This window comes from Columba livia, chromosome 13 (genome assembly GCF_036013475.1).
Source record: "Columba livia isolate bColLiv1 breed racing homer chromosome 13, bColLiv1.pat.W.v2, whole genome shotgun sequence".
In the NCBI taxonomy this organism is placed as follows: domain Eukaryota; kingdom Metazoa; phylum Chordata; class Aves; order Columbiformes; family Columbidae; genus Columba; species Columba livia.
Genome location: NC_088614.1, coordinates 20,470,163 through 20,492,267, shown reverse-complemented (window position 1 = coordinate 20,492,267; position 22,105 = coordinate 20,470,163). Strand labels below are relative to the sequence as shown.

The following is a 22,105-nucleotide window of genomic DNA, read 5'->3' as shown; positions in this document are numbered from 1 at the left end:
TTCTGTGTCTTTGTATGTTATGTAGCTTACTTGCCTTTGAAATGTTGTCATTGACTAATACAGTTGTTCTCTATGCTTATGTTAGTATCTGCATCAGCACATAATGCTGATTCAGTTTTAATGATATGTAAACATAAATATAGTACATACATACATATGTACACAAAGACGCCTCTAGGACAGAAGAGCTTATTAACCCAAGCTGACTGGTAAAGGTGGGAAAAAATTTCTTCATGGGCAAATGAGAAATGGGAGGGAAAACCCCCTGATGTTTGTGTTCACCTTCAGCATTGATGGATGTCTTAGGTTCTGTAGGAATAAGCTTTTGTTGCCTCTGGAACCGTTCACTGCTGCCAGTATAGTCCTGTCCTCAGAAGCCACAACAAAAGCCCCGTTGACACGACTGAGATGACGATTCTGCCCGGCGTGTGTTGGTCTGTGAGATACACAGCGCAGCTCCTCTGCAGGTGGGGTTCTGTCTGCCCCCTTCAGATGACAGTAAGTGAGCTTTCTCAAGGCTCCAGTGACTTGCAGCTGGTGAAGGAAGGATGCACGCGGCGCAGGTGTCTGCTGGCCTTTTCAACTCTCGGTGGCCGGTCTCCAGCTGGCTCAGCGCTGGGACGGTTCACACGGGAAGGGGAAACTTCCCTGCGTGCACGCTTCCTTCACAGCCAGTCCTCGTGCCATGGAGAACCTGTCTGAGATATGGCCGCGTGCTTCAGGTTCAACGGTTCGCCCAGAGAAAAGGTTTGGTGCGATATTTGCTGCCCCTTTTATCTCAAACAGCCTGGAAGAGTTGGCTATCATTTGCATTAAGCTCTGAAGTCGGTAGTCCCAGAGCAGTGTTGTTTTTCATTTCAAGCTGAACCCCCAGCACACTCTAGCTTTGCTGCTCCGTTCTCCCCCTTTCATTTATTGCTTTTCCTACCAGGGCCAAGCCTCGCGCACAGGTGGCTGCTGTGGTTCTTTATTTCTGCAGATAGCTCTTGACCTGCCAACTGGCGATTCCCCTGCTAATAGTAAACAAGTTCCTAATGGTTAAGCTTCCTTCCATTTGAATTCTGTAGTCCAAAAATAATCTAGTATTTTATTAGCCAGGGAACATATTATTAAACACATACATCATTCTTACCAGACTGTACCTCTGTAAACCTAGGTAGTTTTAGTCAATAGTTTTAGGGTTTGTTGTTGTATTTTTATTTTTAATTTTAAAAGCTTTGGGATAGGACTGCAAACAATGGAAATGGGAAGGTGAATGGAGTGGTTGGTGTGTAAGTGGAAGGCCTGGGAGCTAGAAGCTCTACACGATTTTGACGGCGTGTTTGAATCTGCATGAGAAAGAGCATCTGATAAGTAGCAGACTCCTTGCTGGTTATGGTAGACTCAGATGTCAGTAGTTGATTTTAAGGGGTATATTTCTGGATAATCTTGGTTTATATGATTTTTTTGCTATGTACAGTACTTGTTTAAATAGTAAAAATCCATCTTATTTTCTCAACTATTTAAAGAAAGGCAAGGTCTTCCTGGCGTCAGCTAGACGACCCTTAACTGGTTATGAACGTATCAGAGCTGGGCAAGACCCCTTCTGGTATAGCCAAACCATATGGAATTTCTATCTCGGTACATGGGAAACGTTCTCGTTGACTCTCCGAATCTTGGTGAGGAGCGCTAGTGCTCGCGGAGCTGACGGGCTGCTGTCGCGGGCTCTGCTCAGGCTCCGGCGCGCGCTGCTCTGCCACAGCACTTCAGCCTTCTCTACAACACCCTCGTTTTTCCATTACCGAGACTTTCCTCAACATACGGAGCCAGAGAGACGTATTAACGTGTGCACGCCAGCAGCACAGCAGCGTGTCGCTGTGACCAGGAAGCACGCTCGTTATTTAACAATGGACAGAGCCATCCGTGGTTGTTTTTCATCTCAGTTAATCTCAGCCACCTCGGTTAGTATCGTTTAGGTCACCTAATGCATTATTTAAGTGAACTGTAGCTGGCTGATGTGTTCAAATTTCCTTTCCCACAATAATGGGAAAAGACAGCTTCACTTTTCCTCTTGTTGCCTCGTTTGGGTGTCGCAAGGGGACAATCCTGTCCTATTGTGCTCTTCTGCAAAGGTCAGTGGGTTTAGCGTTGGCCCTAAGCTGGACATCCCCTAAAAATCCAGGTGTTATTGCAGTCAGAACTTTTACCGTTCACATGGCTGCTGCTTCTCTTCAGTGAAAGTCTGTTTATCAAAATATGTCTCTGCTTGGAGGGAACTGTATTTTTCTACCTAAAAAAACCAACAAAATGGGATTTTCTGGATTGCTCAGTTCTTGAAAGTCCGTGCCCCAAAATGGGTAGTGTCTTCAGTTTCTCAGTGAAGGAGGAGACTCAAGGGGAGGTAGTGAACTCAATGGCATGACCTCGACTGGTCTAATCTGCAAATGAGGGCTGGGCCAAAATCTAGTTGTGGTTTGCTTTTTAGGTTGGTTTTTTCCTTTGGTAACTTCTGCTGACAAAAGGTGCTTGTGCTTAAGGGTTTTTTTCTCTGAAAAAATACGATGTTTGGAAATTTGATTTGTTCTTTTTCAAGAGGTGTTTTTCAAAACCCAAGCTTTTTTGTCATTTTGTGATGTATGTTCCCCCCCCAATCCATATAATATTTAGAGTATTTCTGGGCCCTTTTTAGTATAAATCCAGACTTTTCAGGCCACATGAGCCTTTCTTGTGAATAATGACTAAACCCAATGGGGAGAAGTAGAGAAGAGAGAAAACATGGCCATAATTGGTTTGGGGATGGGAAAGCAGCGCCAGAGAAAGGACTACTCCAGAAAGCTCACCCCGTCCAAGTGTCCCCATAGCACATCTCCTCCTCCTGAAGCCAGCCAGCCATCCACCCATCCACCCACCCACACTGGTTTTCACGGCTTCTCTTGCAGAGGTCATGCTGTCCTCACAGCTCAGCAGCAGCCCGGCCAAGCCTCTGTCCCTGCTGCCCCTGCTGCCCCTGCCGCCCCTGCTGCTTCTGCACCTGCTGCCTCTGCCCCTGCTGCTCCTGCTGCCCCTGCTGCTTCTGCCTCTGTTGCCTCTGCTGCCTCTGCCCCTGCTGCCTCTGCTGCCCCTGCTGCCCCTCCTGCTTCTGCCCCTGCTGCCCCTCTTGCTTCTGCCCCTGTTGCCTCTGCTGCTTCTGCCCCTGTTGCCCCTGCTGCCCCTGCCGCCCCTGCTGCTTCTGCCCCTGCTGCCTCTGCCGCTCCTGCTGCCCCTCCTGCTTCTGCCCCTGTTGCCCCTGTTGCCCCTGTTGCCCCTGTTGCCCCTGTTGCCCCTGTTGCCCCTGTTGCCCCTGCCCCTGTTGCCCCTGTTGCCTCTGTTGCCTCTGCCCCTCCTGCTTCTGCCCCTGTTGCCCCTGTTGCCCCTGTTGCCCCTGTTGCCCCTGCCCCTGTTGCCCCTGTTGCCTCTGTTGCCTCTGCCCCTCCTGCCTCTGCCGCCTCTGCTGTGCCCCAGACGCCACAGGCACACATAATTTTGGGTAAGTCTGTACTAAAGTTTGATTTAATAAATCCCTCTAATAAATGCAACAAAGGAACAGGAAAGATCCCTTTGGTGGCTGAGCCAGCTTATATGAGCAGAATGCTTTGTAATTAACAATCCAGTGGTTCACTTCACGTGCTTGGCTTTATAAAGAGCAAAGTGAAAAATACTTCTAAAGCCTTCAGAGAAATCTTTGTTTTAGAGGAGTACAGAAAGGCTGTTATATCCGCTGACCACCACCAACGCTCATAAGGCCATCCAGCTCCAGGTCACTCTCACAAAATGGTTGCCAATATTTTCTCAGCAAACTCTCTATCGATTGCATAAATACAGTACAGTACCCATGAGGTGGTGGTGACCTGTCACATAGTAAAGATGTGGCAAGCCCCATAATTCATTACCAGTTGGAAATAGAACATCATTGGAGAGATAAGGATAACAATGACTTTCCATCCAATGATAAATTACTAGCAGCTGCATTATTTTCCCTCACTTATATATGGCTCTCTTTATTGAATTTAGCTTGAGATAAATAAATGATCTGCCAGGAGCCTGGTTAATATTACTTCTCTGGGACCCATTTCAGGCCCAACTAGGCTTTTGCTGATAATATCTTTAAGCTTTTCAGTAGGGAGAGACATAACATTTGTTTCTGACAAGAACCCTATGTCGCCTTATCTGTTTCATTTGAGAGGCCGTCGACCTCAGCTTCTTTGGTTAAAATGAGAGCTTTACTGTAGAGGCTAAGTTCTTGAACTTGACTCTCTTCTTACAATGAGATTATATGTCCTGGTTGTAAATTTGAAGCCACACATGATATACAGTTATTCTTAGCATTTCCTGTTGATCACAGGGTGGTATTGATTGCCCCGCTTTTGAGCCTTTCTCTTATTGGTTTGAGAAAGAATTCCATCTCTTTTATGCTATTATTTTTTACCCCGTGATAATCTGTGAGCTTGTCAATGCACATTTATATTTAACTTCATGCATTTGTTCCATTTGAAAATGGCAGTGGTTTCTTTACAACCTCTCCCGCCTCCCTCCGCCTTAGAAAAGACAGCTTAACAAACACATATCCATTTGGTTAAAAAATAAAAGTGCCAGTCTAAGAATAGAAGATTAACTCTTTAGGTGAATCAAGATGCCAAGTAGAGCACTGGAACTCTCGAAATTCTTTTAATTCCCTTTAACAATTTATGTGCTGCTTCAGCGATTCTGGCCTGTGCAGGTCCAGCTGGAGAGACGAGGTGGGGGGGGTGGCGCGCGGGGTGAGGCAGCGGGCGGGTCGGCTCCTTGGATACCTCCGGCGGGGTGCGTTTGTTATCTCTGGAAACCCTGTCGTCAGGTCATAGACGGAAATTTGACAGTTGCCTTTTTTCACACAGTGTCAATTAGAGGAAATTAAACCCAACCACTTCTGATAAATCCTCTCGTAAATAAACTAGATGGTGGTGTTAAATATGAGTCCAGCCACAGTTTGATTCACATTACAGAGAACCAAGAGCAAGTTCTGTCTATGTTAACGCTCCGTCGTCATTGTTGTTATTGATACTGTAGTAATGCCCGAAGGCTCCAGCTGAGTTGGAGCCCCCGTCTGATACACAGGAAATCAGACTTGAAGAGTTTTCAGCTGGGGTAAGACAGAAAGAAAAGGGAAAGAACTACTACGCTTTGCTGCCCCTTATGCTTTACAGTTGGGAAACTGAGGCACAGAGAAGGAAAGAGCGATTTGCTCAAGGCAGTGAGGAAAATCTTTGGCAAGGTTGGCAGCTGCCAAGAGCTCATCTGAGTTCCGGCCAAGTGCCTTGATGTAAGATCATCTTCTGCAGTTTTGTGGGGTCACCTGTCTTCTTTGTGCTGGCCCACTGGGCAAAAGTTAGAAGATAAAATGGGAACACGACAGTAAATCTCTTTTATCTGATGTTAGAAGAATTCGCGGTTAGGAGAAAAGGCACACCCTAAATAGCATCTTGCATAGATTTGTGTAAGAGAAGATATAATCTGTGTGCATATTAATTTTAATTTGAAAAATGTCTTGTCTTGAAATGAAATAAGGAAAATTTGCCTTTTTATGTAACAGGAGTAGTTTTGGCATGTACTGGCCATTTCCCATGTCAAATCGGAAGATAATGAAATTTTGCGCAATGCTTCTAAAAGGCAGAAAGTTTAATATTTATTAAATCAGAAAACTAGCACAGTCATGTGGCACAGTCTGCGTCCGCCGCACCGTTCCGTGTTTGTCTTGAGAGTCTGACAGGACTTTCTCACTAATAATTATTAGCTAAACTCTTCAGAAATTAATTTCACGTACAGTCACAAGTAGAGCCGGCAGGGGAAAAGGAAAGGTGGCAGATACCAAATAAATGATTTGCTGCCAATGAATGATAATGCGTTTTCAGTTTGTGCCGTGCTGCCGTTCTGTTTCCCGAGTACGCTGAAGGTATCGGGAGGAGGCCGGCGCTCTCGCGTGAAGCCCGTTGAAGGGCTCGGCGCGGGGCTCCGCGGAAGGCTGAGCTGGCTCCCGAGCCCTCGCGCTGTGCGGGGCGGGGGCTGCGGCGGGTGCTGGATGAGGCCCCAGGGCAAGCCGGGACGGCGCTTCCAGGGATTTCTGACCGCAGGTTCCAGGACGTTGTCACCAGATCGCTTGACTCACCAGTTCTTCTACGTGATGGCCTCTTTGGGCCTGGAGGTGTTTGGATTACTTCTGGGAGGGGTGGAGTCATTGCACACCCCTCACTTCTGGCCCAGCTGTGTAACTGCGGCAGCAGCTGGCGACAGATACCGCTGGAAAAGTTGACGCTGGCGAATCCTTACTGAGATCCCCCTGCAGTGGTGGGTTGGTGCAGCCTGTTCATTTGCGAGCTGGAAACCAGCATGCTGAAGTGACCTGACCAGCATCTGGGGAGGCTCAACTGGGAATTAAACCCTTTGGCCCTGATTAATAGAGCACCCTTCCTTGCTAAGAAGTGTCTGCTCTTTCCTGCAGCGGGGCAGTGACTGTCACCAGCCGCGCGGCATCCATCTGCTGCTCTGGACTCGGTTCACTCTGCCATGGAGCACTCTTGCTCTGAATTGCCTTCTCCACAGGATTGCTTTTTCTGCACGAACCACGTCTGTTACACAAAGCGGTTGCTTCATTTCCTGTGAGGCTACCAGAGAATTTGAATCTTTAGTGTGCTGCTGAGAGGTCGTACAGTAGTGCTGTCAGTACGTCTTTGACAAGGATCTTTTGCAGACTTCAGCAGAGGAAGCACAGCTTCTGCATCTACCTCGAAATCTTGTTTGGTTCAGTTGAACCACAGATTCCTTGTGTTGGACACGTAGTCAGCCTCAGCTCTGTCCACCTGTGCGCAGGAGCACTGCAGGAACTTCCCTGCGACTCATCAGATGGCATCTTACAGGCAATTAGGCCCACACACTTGTCTTTGGTGATGATTATTATCCCTCCTGTTGGAGTCACCACCTTTACAGCTGATTTACAGGTCACACCAGTGCTCCACAGTTCACTTTGGTGTAAGATGTGCAGATTTAACCTGTCGTCTTTGGTGGTGGTGCAAGAAAAGTGGTGTGACGTTAGTGATTTGGAACCATATTCATAGAGGCCTGGGCCAAGGCCAACAAATAAATTCACCTTATTGGCTGAGGAAGAAAAAGGCCACGGATGTTGACCTTGTCATAAATCCACAGCCCCTGTCCCTATAGCCACCCGCTGTCCAGACCAGCCTTTTAAAGACTGATTGTATCTGCATTCTGATTGCTAAAATTGCTTGGGGTTTGGTTATTTCAGCTCTGGTCTCAGAGAAGCAAATTCCTCAATAATTTTCCTTTCTCATCAGTCCAGGGTGCTGCTCTGTGCTGTGCACTGGCAAGGCTGGAGAACAAGGCTGTCTTTAGATGAAAAAGCCCTGCCTTTTGCTCCTTGCATTCATCCAAGTTGAATGTGACTTCTGGCTTCTGCCATTCACCCTATTAAGAAAACCCGAGACTGCCAAGTGCAGCCTCGTTTGCCAGTTTCCAGGGGCTGGCGAACATCTATACATCATAACCCCTGAAGGAAGGGCCTTATCTGATGTGGTACACCAGGCTTCATGCAGCTGCATCACCTTGGGTAAGAACTTCAACAGAGCCTCTTATAAATAGCATGCCTGATGTTACATGCGTTATGCCGAAGGACGCAGGTGTTTGTATTTACAGACTTAGTGCTTAGCTGCTTTAGGTGGTTCTTGGGTGGTGGGTCTAATTGAGCAATAGTCTGAGCTGGTTCGATGCAGTTTGAAGTTGAGCTCTGCAGCAAGACTTTGGATTAAATGCGGTTTGGCCAGTTATCGTCATCTCGCCGTCGTACCTGTGGGATGGAGATGCATTAATGTGCCGGTGATGTAAGAGCGAAGGCAGACTTTCCTCACTCGTAGCCGTTACTGCTGAACCAGTTGTTCTGGTGATTTACCCAGAAAGCCCTAAGTGTCCTTAGAAATACAAAAATCTCCTTTATTTTGCCTTGAGCAGATGGAAGGCTTAGATGGAGAGGAATAAAAACATAATTTGCCAGAGCCCTCAATTAATCATCATCAAGTTTGTGCATGTTATACTCTACAAGGGTAACAACAATGAAGCGCAGGGAGAAAAGGATGCTTTCCTCAGGCAATTCTGAAGACATAAAAGCAATAAAAAAGCATACTTCAAAATAATGTGGAGATATATGACTGCACTAAATAAAAATGCTTCTTTAACGTACTGTAAAAATGAAGATGTTTAGTTAAATTTATCATTCTTGTTACAAATGCAAATTCATGCCCTGGACTATGCCATTGGCTCTGGAAACATCTAAGGGATGGCTGAGCCTCACTGTTTTCTGTAATTACTTAAACATTGTTTCATTTATTAAAGAGCTAACTAGATGATTCCTTCTTTTTACTCCAAGGTAGTATATGGGACACGTTGATCCCGCAGGTCTTTGACTTTTACACTATATTCAAGCCATATTTTAATTTGCTATAGTGAGAGGAATGGTTTGCTTGTTAGTTTGAATGAATCACATCCAGATCTCTGAAACTACATTTTCTAAACTAGTTTTGCAAATAGCAACACATGTTAATTTAAATCAGTCCGCTCCCCGAATCCTCACTCAGTTGACTCGGGGATGTTCAAACCCAGCGAGATTCGTTTCTGCAGCCTCATTCGACCGTTGCGATGAGCAGATGAAACTCTTGTTTTATTTGTAAAGAGAGGCTGTCCCTTGAAGGCAGGTAGAAGGGTGCTGCCTTCGGAGCCCCGTTTGCCGGTGCAAAGAGTGCTTAGTCAGTTTTTGGCAGTGACGTGAGTTTGCCAATTTCCAGTTAGTTCATAAAGGGCCTTTCAGATGACACACAGCCCTTCGTTAATTGCTTCAGGAAAGAATCAGAACATCAGGCCCCTGAAGCGTGTGCACACAGCGGCCGTGGGCTTCGGGACCGATCCCGCGGCCCGTTAGCTCAGCCTCGTTAGCCGCTGCCTGGATATCTGCCTGTCCATCTAATTGTCTGTGTACCTGGTTTATGTACACATACACACGTGCGTGTATACAATCCTGATTCAGTGCGTTGAAAGTGTAGCAGCTTATTGTTTTAACTCAAATTGGAGCCTGGTACAAAATGCCAAAGACAAGGTCTTTCAAAAGAAATAGAAATCCAGCTTGGTGGTTTTGAAGGTTTTTTTGTCCTTTCTTCGTTTCTAGAGTAGTGCCAGACATTTGTTCTACAACTGCCTAGGCAGAAAGGAGAATTTCCTATGCCTTCCTTGCAAACAGCACAACCTCATGTGATCCCTGCTCACAACAAATTGATTTATTTAAATAAAAATAATGATCTTCTTTCCTTTCTCCAGCCCCAGCAGCAAAATCCCATGTAACCCTTATCAGCAAATTGATATACTTATCTTCTTTTGCTCTCTTTTCTCAAACCCAAACAATACCACCCTGATCCCCAAGTAATAAGAAAATGATTTATGCAAACAAAAATAATTATCTTTCTTTGCTCTCCACCCTCTAACTGTATAATCTCAGCAGCTCCTTGTTTAACAAATTGATTTATTTAAATTGAACAAATGGTGATCTCCTTTTGACCTCCGTGGAGCACCTCTGTGGCAGACTCCTGCCACCGCCTTACCCAGATGCTTAGAGGGATGTGTTTTAAAATACAACCGCTTTTCTAACTCCTCGTGGTACTTTGTGATTACAGCTCACAGAACCTCTGTTACTGTGCCATGAAATAAGGACACATCGCCTCTGAAAAAGAATAAAATGAAGTTAAATGTGCCTTCCTCCATGTTTTTTATGGCAGGGACAGTTGTTGGTTTAATTTTCCAGGAGGAACTCTGCAGGGGGTGCTGTGTATGGTTTGTCTACCCCCGGCTCTCCCATGAGGTTCTGTGCAGTGAGCTCTCAAGCGCTGGCAAAGTGTGTGCACAGTGTGTGCTGCACCCCTCACCCAGAGCACTGGCAGGGCCCCCTGGTGCCAGCCTGCTCGGAACACACCCCAGCAACAGCTGGAGCCGAGACCGTCAGCGCCAGGGTCTCATCCTTTACGCTGTAAGGACCTGTCAAACCACAGTGTGTGTTGTAAAGACTCTGGACCTGTCGCTGGCAAAACTTTGCGGGGCGAGAGGAGAGCAGAGGCAGCGAGTCCTGCTTAAGAACCATTGATGTGGTCTTTCTGTAAAAACGTTCCAGGTTAGATAGTCCTGGCTATAGATACTTACATATATATGTATGTATGTGTGTATTTTTTACTGTGCTGGTTTTATTTGAGATTGTATTTTCTGTGCTGTCCAACCAGTATTTCTGTCCTGTGCAGCTGCTACTTAAATAGTCATTTTGGCATTATGCAGAATTACATAATTATATGTGCCATAAGCAAAAGTGCAAATAGTCCCACTTAACACCTAATTGTGATCTCTGTTGTGAAATGCTGGTGAAGGAGCCAATAGATATGATTGTTACTTCGCTCTTAGGTCCGGTTCTTTGGAGGCGAGTGGGGACTGCAGCTGGAATTTGGCACCCATGGAAGAGGGATTAAGTGATAGTGGGAGCCTGAGTGTATTGTGTATAGAGTCATCCCTTCCTCCACTGGTTCCTGTGCTGTGTGATACTCTGAGCAGAGCATTGGTGTTATATTCTGTTATATTCTGGTTTTTTGCAGTTCATTCACACTAGGTGTCTGCTTTGGTTTCAGGCCCACTCGTGTTCTCCAACAGCAGACAGTGACGTGACACGAACGGCAGCACGAGACCCACTGTTACATTCAATAGCTGAATCTCCTGGGTGCATTGTGTCTCCCCATATGTTGCAGAGAGGTGAGAATGATTGTACAGCATGAAAAATGTTGGTTCTTTCCAAAGCCAGAAAGTTTTAGCTCATTTGAATCCTTGCCCTTCAAGGTCTAGCACTCTTTGTGTCCCTGGAAATGCATGGGAAAATCATGAAGAGAGATTGTTTTAATTACAAATCCTTCGTTCTTTTCTAGTAGTTTTAAGTGGATTTTGTAATGCTGGACACTGAATTGGGAATCACCATGTGAAAATCTGGTTGTGTCCGTTTATATGGTTGTCACAAACTGTCTGTAGGAGATCCCAATGAAAGTGGAGAACTTTGCAATAGCTCATCAAGAAGTTAGGGAGTAGAAATGTGATACCTCTGAAGCTTCTCGAATACTGTTTTTTTTTTCTTTCAATTTTAAATATATTTTTTGTTCTTCCAAAAGCCAAAAATTGAGGTTCTTTCATCTGAGCACCTTTGGAGATACATTCTCAAAGTATACTTAGATGTTTGTTTCAGAGAAGTCAATTGTGTGGAGCTTTGGGCTCTGGTCTTCACCTTGCATTACCTCTGCTCCTGACCTGGGAAAGTCAAAGTGACATGAGACTGAGACTGTAAGATTATACAAAAATGGAGAAAAAAACCAAAACCAAACCCAAGCCAACATACCTCATTCTGAAATTACACATGGAAGATTATAGCTTCAGCAAGAATTTGGCCTTCTCCTTTGGGTTGCCAGAGAAGCACGTGTTTCTGCAGATGGCTTGGAATTAGTAGAACATGAACTGATGTCAGTGGTACCAGTAAGAGGATTAAACAGCAGTTCTGATGGTATTGAACAGTTTGCAGAGACTGTATTAAACAGCCCGTCAGCCCGCAGGTCAGCCCCGCGGTTCTGCTAAGCAAACACAGAGGCAGAGTTCCGTTCTTGGCCACCACTTCGTGCCTGTGACACGTGTTGGGCTCTTGGGACTCGGTGGCACATTTACAGCCTGAACATTAAAGATTCCTTTTTTTAGATCGTTAGTAGACACCGATGTCTGAATCGGTAGTAAAAGCAAAAAGCAGCAACATGGGACACTGGGGATGGACTCCAGCGCAATACAAACATGTAAGTGAAAAATTAAGCTGCTAGAAAATTGCTGTCTGTCTTACAGTATTCCTGTTCCTTGTCTATCCCAACAAACCTTGGCAGCTCTTTAACGCTTCCCGCCGTTGTTTGTTTGTCTGAAACCAGGAGCCAGAAATGAAGAAAATAAATAAAGCAACTATATGATAAGCAGTTTTTTAGATATACACACATAATGAGTATTCCCATGTGTGTGTGTAGTGAGGACATGGTGGGACAGATTCTTCCTGTCTACATGGATGGTTTTACCTGGCTCAGTCCTGAAAACAGTTTTGAAACAAAGATGTAAGCAGGTAAACTAGGCATCGAGGTGGAGTTCCCGAAGGTTATTGACAAATCCTTATAGAAAGGAGAAGATAAATCAGCTGATAAATTACAGAGCCTTTGGTTAATAATTGTTTAATATGATGCATATTTTAAGTGAAATCTCCAGAAAGCAACTGCCCTGCTTATAGCCACTTCTTCCTGCTAGAGGAACTGAACACGCAGCCAGAGAGTGTAGCAGTGAATTACATTTGACCTCAGACGCTGTAGCATGTCTTCAGGAGCGGCTGCCTATTGCAGTGATGGATTATAACTTAGCACGGGGTCCCACAGGCATGGCAAGGTGTTTATGTAGTGTTCTGATCGCTCAGACACTTGGAACAAATGTACCGTCAGTGTAACAGAGATCACAGTATCGCTATCTCCCACTTTATTTCCCTTATTTACATTCAGCAAGTGCTGGAATATTACAAAGCCCCAAGTGTAACTGTAGCTGGAGTATAGTTTCCAAAGCTTATTTACAGTAGCTCTTACTCGCAATGGGTAATGGTATATTACTCCATAAGTAGTTCCATTGATTTCGGGAGGTCCATTAGAGAGAGGTTCTATTCCTTGTATAGCTGAGCATATCTCAATTTGGTCCCGTGTTTGAGATGTAGAAAGAGCTCCTTTACCGCTGTGTTCTTAGATGCATGATCAGTTTGATTAAAGCCCTACCCCGGCCCTCACCAGAAAGCTAATCATAGTGCAAACCATTGGGAAGGCTGGTGGGATGCTGGTCTGCAGTTTTGTTGCGTTGCAGTAAACGGCGCTGCCTGCTCCTCGGTCGGTGCCGCAGGTGGCTCTGCGTTCCACGTGCTGTTTTCAGCTGTCTGCTTAAATCGATCCGAAATTCCAAAGAGAAAAGAAAAAGCTGAGATTCACATCAGTAGCAAAGAACATCAGGTGATGTTGATTTAAAGAAAACATTAGTCAATCCAGATTTGCTTGGAACTGAGCCCAGGTTCTCTCAGCAGGTTGGTGAACCTTAGCAAATCTTGCTGTGAATCTGGTCTGTGTTTTGACTTTGTAACGTGATCTGAAATCATCTGAGTTCCGCGCGGTTTTGTTGTGCACGTTTCGGAATGCTCGTGGGGTGAATCCTGGGAAACACAGGGATGTTCCGTTTTGCATTCTGTGTAAGGTACGCAGTATTTCACTCTCACTGACACTCCCTGATAGCGAGTTGAACAAGGGTTGATGCTGTCAGCACAGTTTTAGAAGAGGAGACAGTCGCTGTCTGCTCTTGTGCCTATGTTAGTCTTTATTTCAGAGACAAGAGACAGTTCTCACATTGTATCCTAAACCACAGCATCATGAGTTTTGGGCTGTTTTCTTTTTCCTGGTTTCTGGTAGCTGTCAGAATTTCCCTGCTCGGGCAGGTGCTGCGCTGCGATGGCTGTGCTGGGTTTCTTGGTGTGTGCTGTTTGAGGAAGTTACATAGTGCTAGAAAAAAATGGGTTTGATTTTGAGCCTGTGGATGAACAGCTTGTGTTCTCAAGTCATTCAGTTTGTATCTGAATTCATAAACAGGTATGTCCAGCCTCCACGGCTGAATATGAAGCATTTAAGATCCATCTACCCCAAGCAGGTCAAAAATAAGATGAGGTGACGTTTTCTGTTGGTTTTATTTCTAGTCCAAGTTATGTCCCAGCCCAAGTGAGAAATGAGACACTCAGCACAAGAAACGAGATCTGATTCATCAGAGGATGGCAGATCTTTCATTCCGTTTCAGACTGAGAGATCGGTTTGCTGCCGTTGGGATTTTGGAGAGAAAGGCGATGGGAAGAACTGTTTATTTTTCACACTGATTTACCGGCTCGTAATTAAAACGAGAGGTGTTCAGGGAGGAGGGATCGGTGAGCGCAGTGTGATGCCCGGCACACGCACAAGGTCGGGCCGTGGGATTTAACTGCCTCTTCTGGCCTTGAACGTGAGGAATCTCCGAGGAAGGAAAAGTCTAAGTCTGCAATGGGAATAAGTAAGAAAAAAAATACAACGGGCTGGAGTGTCCTTTAATGCCCCCGAGGTTCTGTCCCCAACCCGTCAAACAGACCGTGGTACAGCCACACGTTGAACAGTCCCGTCAGTCCACTCAGAAGTACCGCAGGAAGGAAGAACAGTTTGCCAGTAGCATTTGGGTTGACGTGGGCGTCTCCGTTCTCCGGCAGAGCCGTGTCTGCACCAGCTCACGTCATTGCGTTTTTCCACTCAGGTTGTCTCGCTCATTTGGCGTGACACACAGAGCACCCCTCAGAAGTCTTTGAGGCTCAAACAGCATTGGAAGTGACAGCCCAGATAACGCAGGTAATCATATCAGACCTTGTGGGACCGCACTGATTACTTTTTAATTGATAATTCCAAGTTTCTGTAATAAATTCATTTCTTAATTATATACGCCGTGTCATACGTGGTAGCTAATGATTACCACTAGTCTGAGTTTGCAGCCTAGAAGACATCCTCTTCCCTACCATATAATCATGATTTTCCTTCTAAATTAAATTTTCTGAGAAAGAAAACGAACAAAACCTGCACATTAAATCCAATTCATTCCAAATAAAGGAAGGTAAATTTAAGGTACTAAATTAGGTAAGTGATTTTAATTAGCTGATCATTTCAGGAAGATCATAAAACATTTAAATAACACTGAAGTTATGTATGTTTAAGCAGTTTTATGGAGAATTAAAGTCTTAAATGGTAAATTTAAAATGTAAATACAAAAGTCGATGGAGGAATGTTAATTGCTTTTCCTAGTTTCTCACATGGCCTGGGATGTTACAAGAGGTATCAAGAATTACATTCATAGTAATAATGTGACCAATCCAAAGCTTATTAAAGTCCTTGGAATTTTTCCATGGATTTCAGCAGTCGCTGCATGAACACAACAACTGCTTTTATGTGTCTGCCTTCCAGTACTGTGGAAGTCATTTACATGCCAAAGTGATATATGTGATGTCAATATTCTAAAATAACTGTACATTTCTATCTTAAGCTTCCTTTTAGAAGCCAAGAAATTTAAACTGACCGTAAGAAGTTATCCAGTTCCCTTTGAAGCAAATAAAATTACATTTGCAGTAATGGACATTTTGCACCATCAGATTAGTTTACATCAAAAGAAAAACACACTAGGAGAAGCTGCTGTGATTTGGCAACAAAAATGTCAACAAATTGGATTGTAATGAGTAGGAATTCTCACGTGCCTGTCCGTAGTGCACTGTTACTCTTCCATTGTTTTATATTCAAATAGATCAAATTAAAACTTAATGTTACAGTTTGATAATATTCAAATGCATAATGTTTGAAACTAATAACATAGAAATCAGGGGTGGTAAGGCTGGAAAATCGTGATGTGTGCATTTGTCTGAATTCCTCATTGCAAACCACTTGGAAATGAGTATCCTACTGGAAGAAGGAGCACAGGACGTGCACTGCGGTGGGAGGTGTCCTGGTTCCCTGGCGCTGTGTGGTGTTCTGGGGAGCCTGCCGGAGCCATGGCTGCGTCTCTGCCGGAGCCAGGACCTGGTGGCAGCGGTGGTCGCCTTCCACGCCAGTGATTTACTTGTGTAGACACAGGAATCACGTTGCAGGGGCAACGCTTCCACCGGCAGTCAAAAAGAAGTGGGGTTGCCATCACCTGGCTCTCCTTGTGACTAGACTGTTGCAACCAGTGTGCACGAGCAGTAGACACTTTAAGGGACTGGTGGTTCCAGTGCCGAAGGGAAAAATCAAGAAGAGCTTTTCTCCGGAGGATATTCACCTCCGCCCCTGGAACGATGTATTTCGGAGTTAAGCGGTAGCTTAGAAGTGCGGTGTTTGTTTCTGTTGCTCAGCAGTCAGACGGGTTCTGTTGCTTTTTGCAGTGAGGGGTGTCCTGGTGCAGCGGAGGTGCCCGGGGAGGCAGGGCCGGTGTCCCCTCCGGGGCGGCGCCTCGGGGACAGGGACGTGCGCGCGGCCACCGCTCGGCCCTGCAGAGCCGCCCCGCCAGTCCTGGCACCAGCGCTCTGTGAGGGAAGGGCTGAGGCCAGTCCAGACCTGGGCTTTGCTTTCTCTTCAGAGCGTTGAGTGTCCGCGTTACGCACGTGGTTCAGGACATTGCTGCGCCTCTGTTTCTTCAGCTGTTGGAAGGGAATCTTATTATTCACTTGTCTCGGATGCTGAGAGGGTTAATTAATTATGTTTATGAAACCCTTTGAGATTCTCAGATGAAAGGTGGCTTTAGAATTGTTAGGTGTTATTATAAGAAAAAAGAATGATTTTATTGCTTGGTGCTAATGGTTAACATCTGCACCACAAAACCTGCTTGATCACATAAAGATTCTGCTAAGCATTTAATCCTAATTTGCAGGCTGATGCATATTCATTTTATTTAGAAGATTAATTTAGTCATCAAAGGTTAATCTGCCTCGGGTTTGTAATTAGGCAGAGCGGTGACTTGGCGTCTGGGCTCACCCGGGCTGCGCCGGGTGTTCCGGGTGGCCAGCGCCGTCACTGTCACCAGTTTGCACTTCCAGCTCGTGCTTGGAGAAGATTTGGAGAAGGTTTGACTTGGTGAGAAGGCAGATGGCGGGTGGGGAAAGCCGGGGCCACTCAAAGGTTAAACACAAAAGGAGAAGCAGAGGCAAATGAACAACGCACATAGTGGGTCCCAGAATGCTGGTTTAATTCATTCCTGGCAGGTTTGCTCAATGAGATGTCAAGGGGTTAAGCAGGGTTGTTGGGGTGGTTTTTTTATATATATGTAAAAATTATTAACAAATTCCACAATGCTTTGCTGTACGAATCCTGCTTCTTTCAAAATTACTGGTTAGCAGTATGCAGAGAGTTTGTGAAAGGAAAAATTGTGAGGCTTTCTGCTGAAAAGATCAGATTTTACCTTTTAGGTGGTGTTAGGAGGCAGTGTTAGGTTATACAATGTGACCTGTAGCTGCTTGTCCCCTGAAAATTAAACCTTTTGTTCTCATGTTTGGCTCCTTGGATCAAAAGTCACTGAAGAAGCTGCGGTCCTTGTGGAGAAGGGAAGTGGTGTTTCCTTTGCAGGCACACTAGAAGGCATCTTTAATTACTGTTTATAGAACTGGCTGTACTTAAGCGTGAAGGGTTATTAGTGGCATGGTATTGTCTTTTGAAGTAAGGAAGAGCAGTTGCTGCTGCTCGGTCCCGCTCTCGCCTTCTCCCCGTCAGGCGGCAGGGAGGACGCTGGCGGCAGGGCTGGGCGCTGCTGGGCACGCGGCGGGTGACGAGGCCGGGGCGGCGCGGAACGCGCTTGTCCTCGCTGTCCCAGCACGTCGGTGACGACACCGTCAGCAGAGACGCGGCCACACGGCGCAGCTGCGTGACCTGGGGCTCAGCTCACGCGGCTCAGACGTGGGAAGCTCAGTGTGGCACACAGCGCTGGGAAAGGCAGGTCAGAACCTTGCCACATGAAAATTTGTCTCAAAAATAGTGGTTTGCTCAACGTGAAATCAATACGTGCTGCAAAACAAGTGCTGTAAATGAAAATCATGATACTAGAATTTAGGAAGTTTGCCAGAGTTTTACATTTCAGCGCAGCTTGGCTTTGGTTGAGTTCAGAATCCAGATTCCAAGGGGGTTTTGATTCCCCCCCAGCACATTTCTCACATCTCTATTATGATTCTCCCCTCCTCTTTCTGGTGCAGAACCTCAGAAGCGTCCGAGAAGGGGTTTTGGAGACCATAACCAGTTCTTAATTGAGAACAGCCTCAACCAACGTTCAGTGCCAGCTCGACTATCAGAATGTAAATAAACCGCTTTTATTAAAGCATTGTATTCTAATTATTTTGAAGAACAACTAGCATAGCACAGCAGTTATTTGCTTGGTAGCTGATAAGTAAATTTTGGACGGATGATTACAGCTACGGCTTCTTGTCTTTGCTTTCATTTTTACCTGACCTGATGACTGCTCACTCATTTTCATTTGGACTTGAGGTGAACTTCAGTTGCTAATGAACTCAGATTGGTTGAGGCTTGTTGTTGAAATCAGATTTGCTATTTCTAGTTTAAGAGGCTGGGGAAGTTTTCTTGGTGTTGTGAAGGAAGTTCAAAGCGTTTTGGACTGACGGTTTGCAGAGCTCGGAGCTGTTTGCAGGGTGACCCGTTGCTGGTCAGCTGTGAGCACTTGTCACTCTGTTCTTGGCAATGAAGATAACCTGCCATGCCGGGAGAGTACGTGGTGGCGATTGACTGTAACTGGGAAACAACAACAACAACACACCCAAACCAACCCACCGAACAACAACAACAACAAACCCAAACCAACCCACCGAACAACAACAACAACAAACCCAAACCAACCCACCGAACAACAATAACAACAAACCCAAACCAACCCACCGAACAACAACAACAAACCCAAACCAACCCACCGAACAACAACAACAACAAACCCAAACCAACCCACCGAACAACAATAACAACAAACCCAAACCAACCCACCGAACAACAACAACAACCAACATAAACCAACCCACCAAACAACAACAACAAACCCAAACCAACCCACCGAACAACAACAAACCCAAACCAACCCACTGAACAACAACAACAAACCCAAACCAACCCACCGAACAACAACAACAACAAACCCAAACCAACCCACTGAACAACAACAACAAACCCAAACCAACCCACCGAACAATAACAACAACACACCAACCCACCGAACAACAACAACAAACCCAAACCAACCCACCGAACAACAACAACAAACCCAAACCAACCCACCGATCAACAACAACAAACCCAAATCAATCCACTGAACAACAACAACAACAAAACCACAAAAAAAATACAAATAGCAAGAATAGATGTCACTTTAAGCAGATATTGAAAACCAATGTTAGTTACTGTTATGTTGTCCAAGCACATCCCTTCTGGCCAAGAGAGTGAGAGTGGAATTAAACACACACATCTGCCACAGATTTGAGACTGTTTCTGCTGTCTTAGTTGTCCCCTCAACCTGAACCTGTAGTGTCTTCACTTGCACCTTCATCTTGAGCTGGTTTGTATGAACAGTATTCAGGTGCCACTAAAATGTGGCTCGTGAGCTTCGTCTGTCGTCCCGTGTCGCTGACTGCAGTGGGTTTCTGGAGGAATGAATGAGCCTGGCCCACAGGAGGACGTGAACTGTCAAGAAGACAAACCTCTTTCTCATCCATTTGAAGGGGCTGGGGGAAAGAATGCCCTAAATATTTAGCAGGTTGTGTAATTTGAGAGGCAATGTAGGGTTTTTTATTTTTCTCTTTACCTTTCCATTTTGTTTATTAAAAAGAAGAAAACCTTGCCTTAGGCCCAGTGTGCTTATGACAGGGAAAAATACCTGCCAGAATCTCTATTATTGCTGTTATTACTTTTGTATTTGGAATAGCAAAAGGTGACTGTGCCTCTTATGAATAATTCTGTCTGCAGAACAATACTCTCCTCCCTGCACCTTTTCCAAAGCCGGCACAGTGCATAAAGAATCCAGGAGGGATTATGTTAGTCAAGTTAATGCAGCAGAGCTCGTGGTGGCGTGTACGTAAGGACCGGCCACATGTGCAATAGCTGGGCATTGCGGTGACGTACCTGAGTGATGCAGCTCTTGGAATCTGAAGCAAAGATGTTTTAAGCCAGTTCAGCTTCCTCTCCCTTGCACTGCTTGGGAGTCCTTGTGGCTGCACAGAGAGCATCAGTCAAATCTGCTGCAGCCCACCCTCGTTTCTGGGGAACAGAAGACCTAATTCGGAACTCCCGTGCTGCAGATTTCAGATGCCCCCTAAGGTCCCTGTTTCAGCACTTCCGAAAGGCAGCCAAACCGACTGCGCGTGTCAGCCGCCAGCAAGGATCTTGCCCCTCTGTATTTGGGCTGCAGGGAGGTGCAGTGAGTCAGCCTGGGGTGGAGGGGCGAGATCCTCCACCCAGATTGCCGGCTCGAGCTTGCCACCCGTTTATCTTGTGCTCTTCGGCAATGTGTTCAGTTCTGTTTCTGAAAGACCTCAGGGTTAAACTCTAAAGCAAAAGCACAGCCCATCACCCTGATGTATTAATGGCTGACCTGTTGAAGTCACGTATGTACCACGACCCCGAGAGACACCCATGTCTGTATGTTAACGGAAGTGGTTTACATCTGCTACATAAAAAGGCATGGCACAATGCTCATGGATAATGCTGAGTATGGGGATATTTCGCTGCACTCAGCAGGGCCATTCACACGTGTGCGTAATGGCAAGTTCCCAGTCTATGTGTAGAAGTTCACATTTATGCATCATTGGATTTGCATGACAGTGCTCCCCAAAGTCGGCGTTTTCAGGCTTTTAGGACAGTTCTGAGCGGGTTCTCGCTGGCAGGCTGGTCTGGGCGGCGGGTCCCTGGCGGTGCCGTCTCTGCGGTGGGTGTGCCAGCGCCCAGACTGCGAGCGGCACCTTCCAGGGAGGCGCAGGCTGCACCTCCTCTGCCTGGCAAGGCGTCTGCTTTCCCAGCAGAAAGGACCATGTCTTCTGCCTCGGCCCTGGCCTCAGGGTGAGCTGTCTTCATTACCGTTCCCCTGTGGGCACAGGAAGTGATATTATATAAGAAATCGTTTTGCAACCCTATTTCTACTAATCATTGCCACTCCTACCATAATAAGAGACAGATGCAATATATACGATTCATGTTTCTATTATTTTTCTGCCACAGTTTGCATGTGTTTTCCATTTAATTACAGTATATGAATTTAATATCTCTCATTTTTTCCTTTTTTGCATTCAAAGTGGAATTTGATATCTGTGATATATAGATAGGCCTGTGCCGAATCCTTTGATGCACTTTACACTCTTAGGTCTGAGTCTCTGCAAATCTCTTAAGTGCTCTGAATATTTTCCGGTTTTGTTGGTGATGCAATAGTATCTTGGATACTATTGTTGTAGTTTCTGCACGAGACAGAGGAATAGCTTGAGCATTTAAATGAACTTTGCCTAACAACTGCAACAACACCAAAACCAATCGCAACCATTTATAGTTGGTAGAGAACTCTTTGCACCATCATATCTCAAAGCAAACTGCAGAGGACTTTGCAGATGCAGAAGCGGAGGTGTGATGTTAAGAGATGAGCAGGGTACTGCCAACAGTGGTGACGGCACTCAAATAGAAACCAGGTTCTTGGGACTGATTTACTCAGTGGGGAAGCATGTCTCAAAATAATTCATGCTTGGAGAACCTGTGGTGTGCTGCTCGGTGGACTCTCTCTTTACCAATGTACTTTACCATGTTTGATTGGAGTACACTGTAAAACTCGAGAAAGGAGATTTCAGTTACATGGAAGAGCCCAGCTAAAATTGAGAGGAACAGGGTATTCTGAGAGCCGTCACTAAATATTTGTTCATACTGTGTTTTAAACTGAATTATTTGAGATGTTACTAACAGTGAGCTCTGCCTCCCCTGTAACTTTCCATGTGTTTCAGAAAGAGTTGAATTATGCTGCCACTTACCGAGAAAGAAAAATCCCAGCAGAAGAGCATTGGTTTAATGGCCGTACTTTGGATTTACGCTGCCGTCCTGAAGGCAGAATCGTCCCCTGTGGGTGTGGAAGTGTCACGGTACCTCTCCCCAGGTAACGTTCAAGTCCTGTTTTTTCTGATCGTAACGTCTCTGCAGATCGATCCGCTGCACAAACGACCCGGTTTTAAAAACCTGGGCGAACGCCTACGGAGTTCACACAGAGCCCACAGGGGTTTGGAAAGCTCGATGTGCTCTGTGGAGTAAATAAATATAAATAAACCAGACTATTAAAAAATCTTTATATGTGCATTATGCCATCAAACTATGCTGTTTGGAAAGAGCTGTGGTGTTTGGGAAAAATTATACATGTTTATAACAACTGTCCAAATACATATTTACAC

General features: G+C 45.5%; 1 long non-coding RNA gene across 1 annotated transcript; it reads right to left on the bottom strand.

Moving 5' to 3' along the window:
* Positions 1-12,598: 12,598 nt before the first annotated feature.
* On the bottom strand, positions 12,599-20,752 carry LOC135575315 (uncharacterized). Its single transcript, XR_010465848.1, has 2 exons — positions 19,812-20,752; positions 12,599-19,373 (listed from the first exon to the last, which is right to left on the bottom strand). It is a non-coding gene; the product is annotated as an uncharacterized LOC135575315 (long non-coding RNA).
* Positions 20,753-22,105: the final 1,353 nt, after the last annotated feature.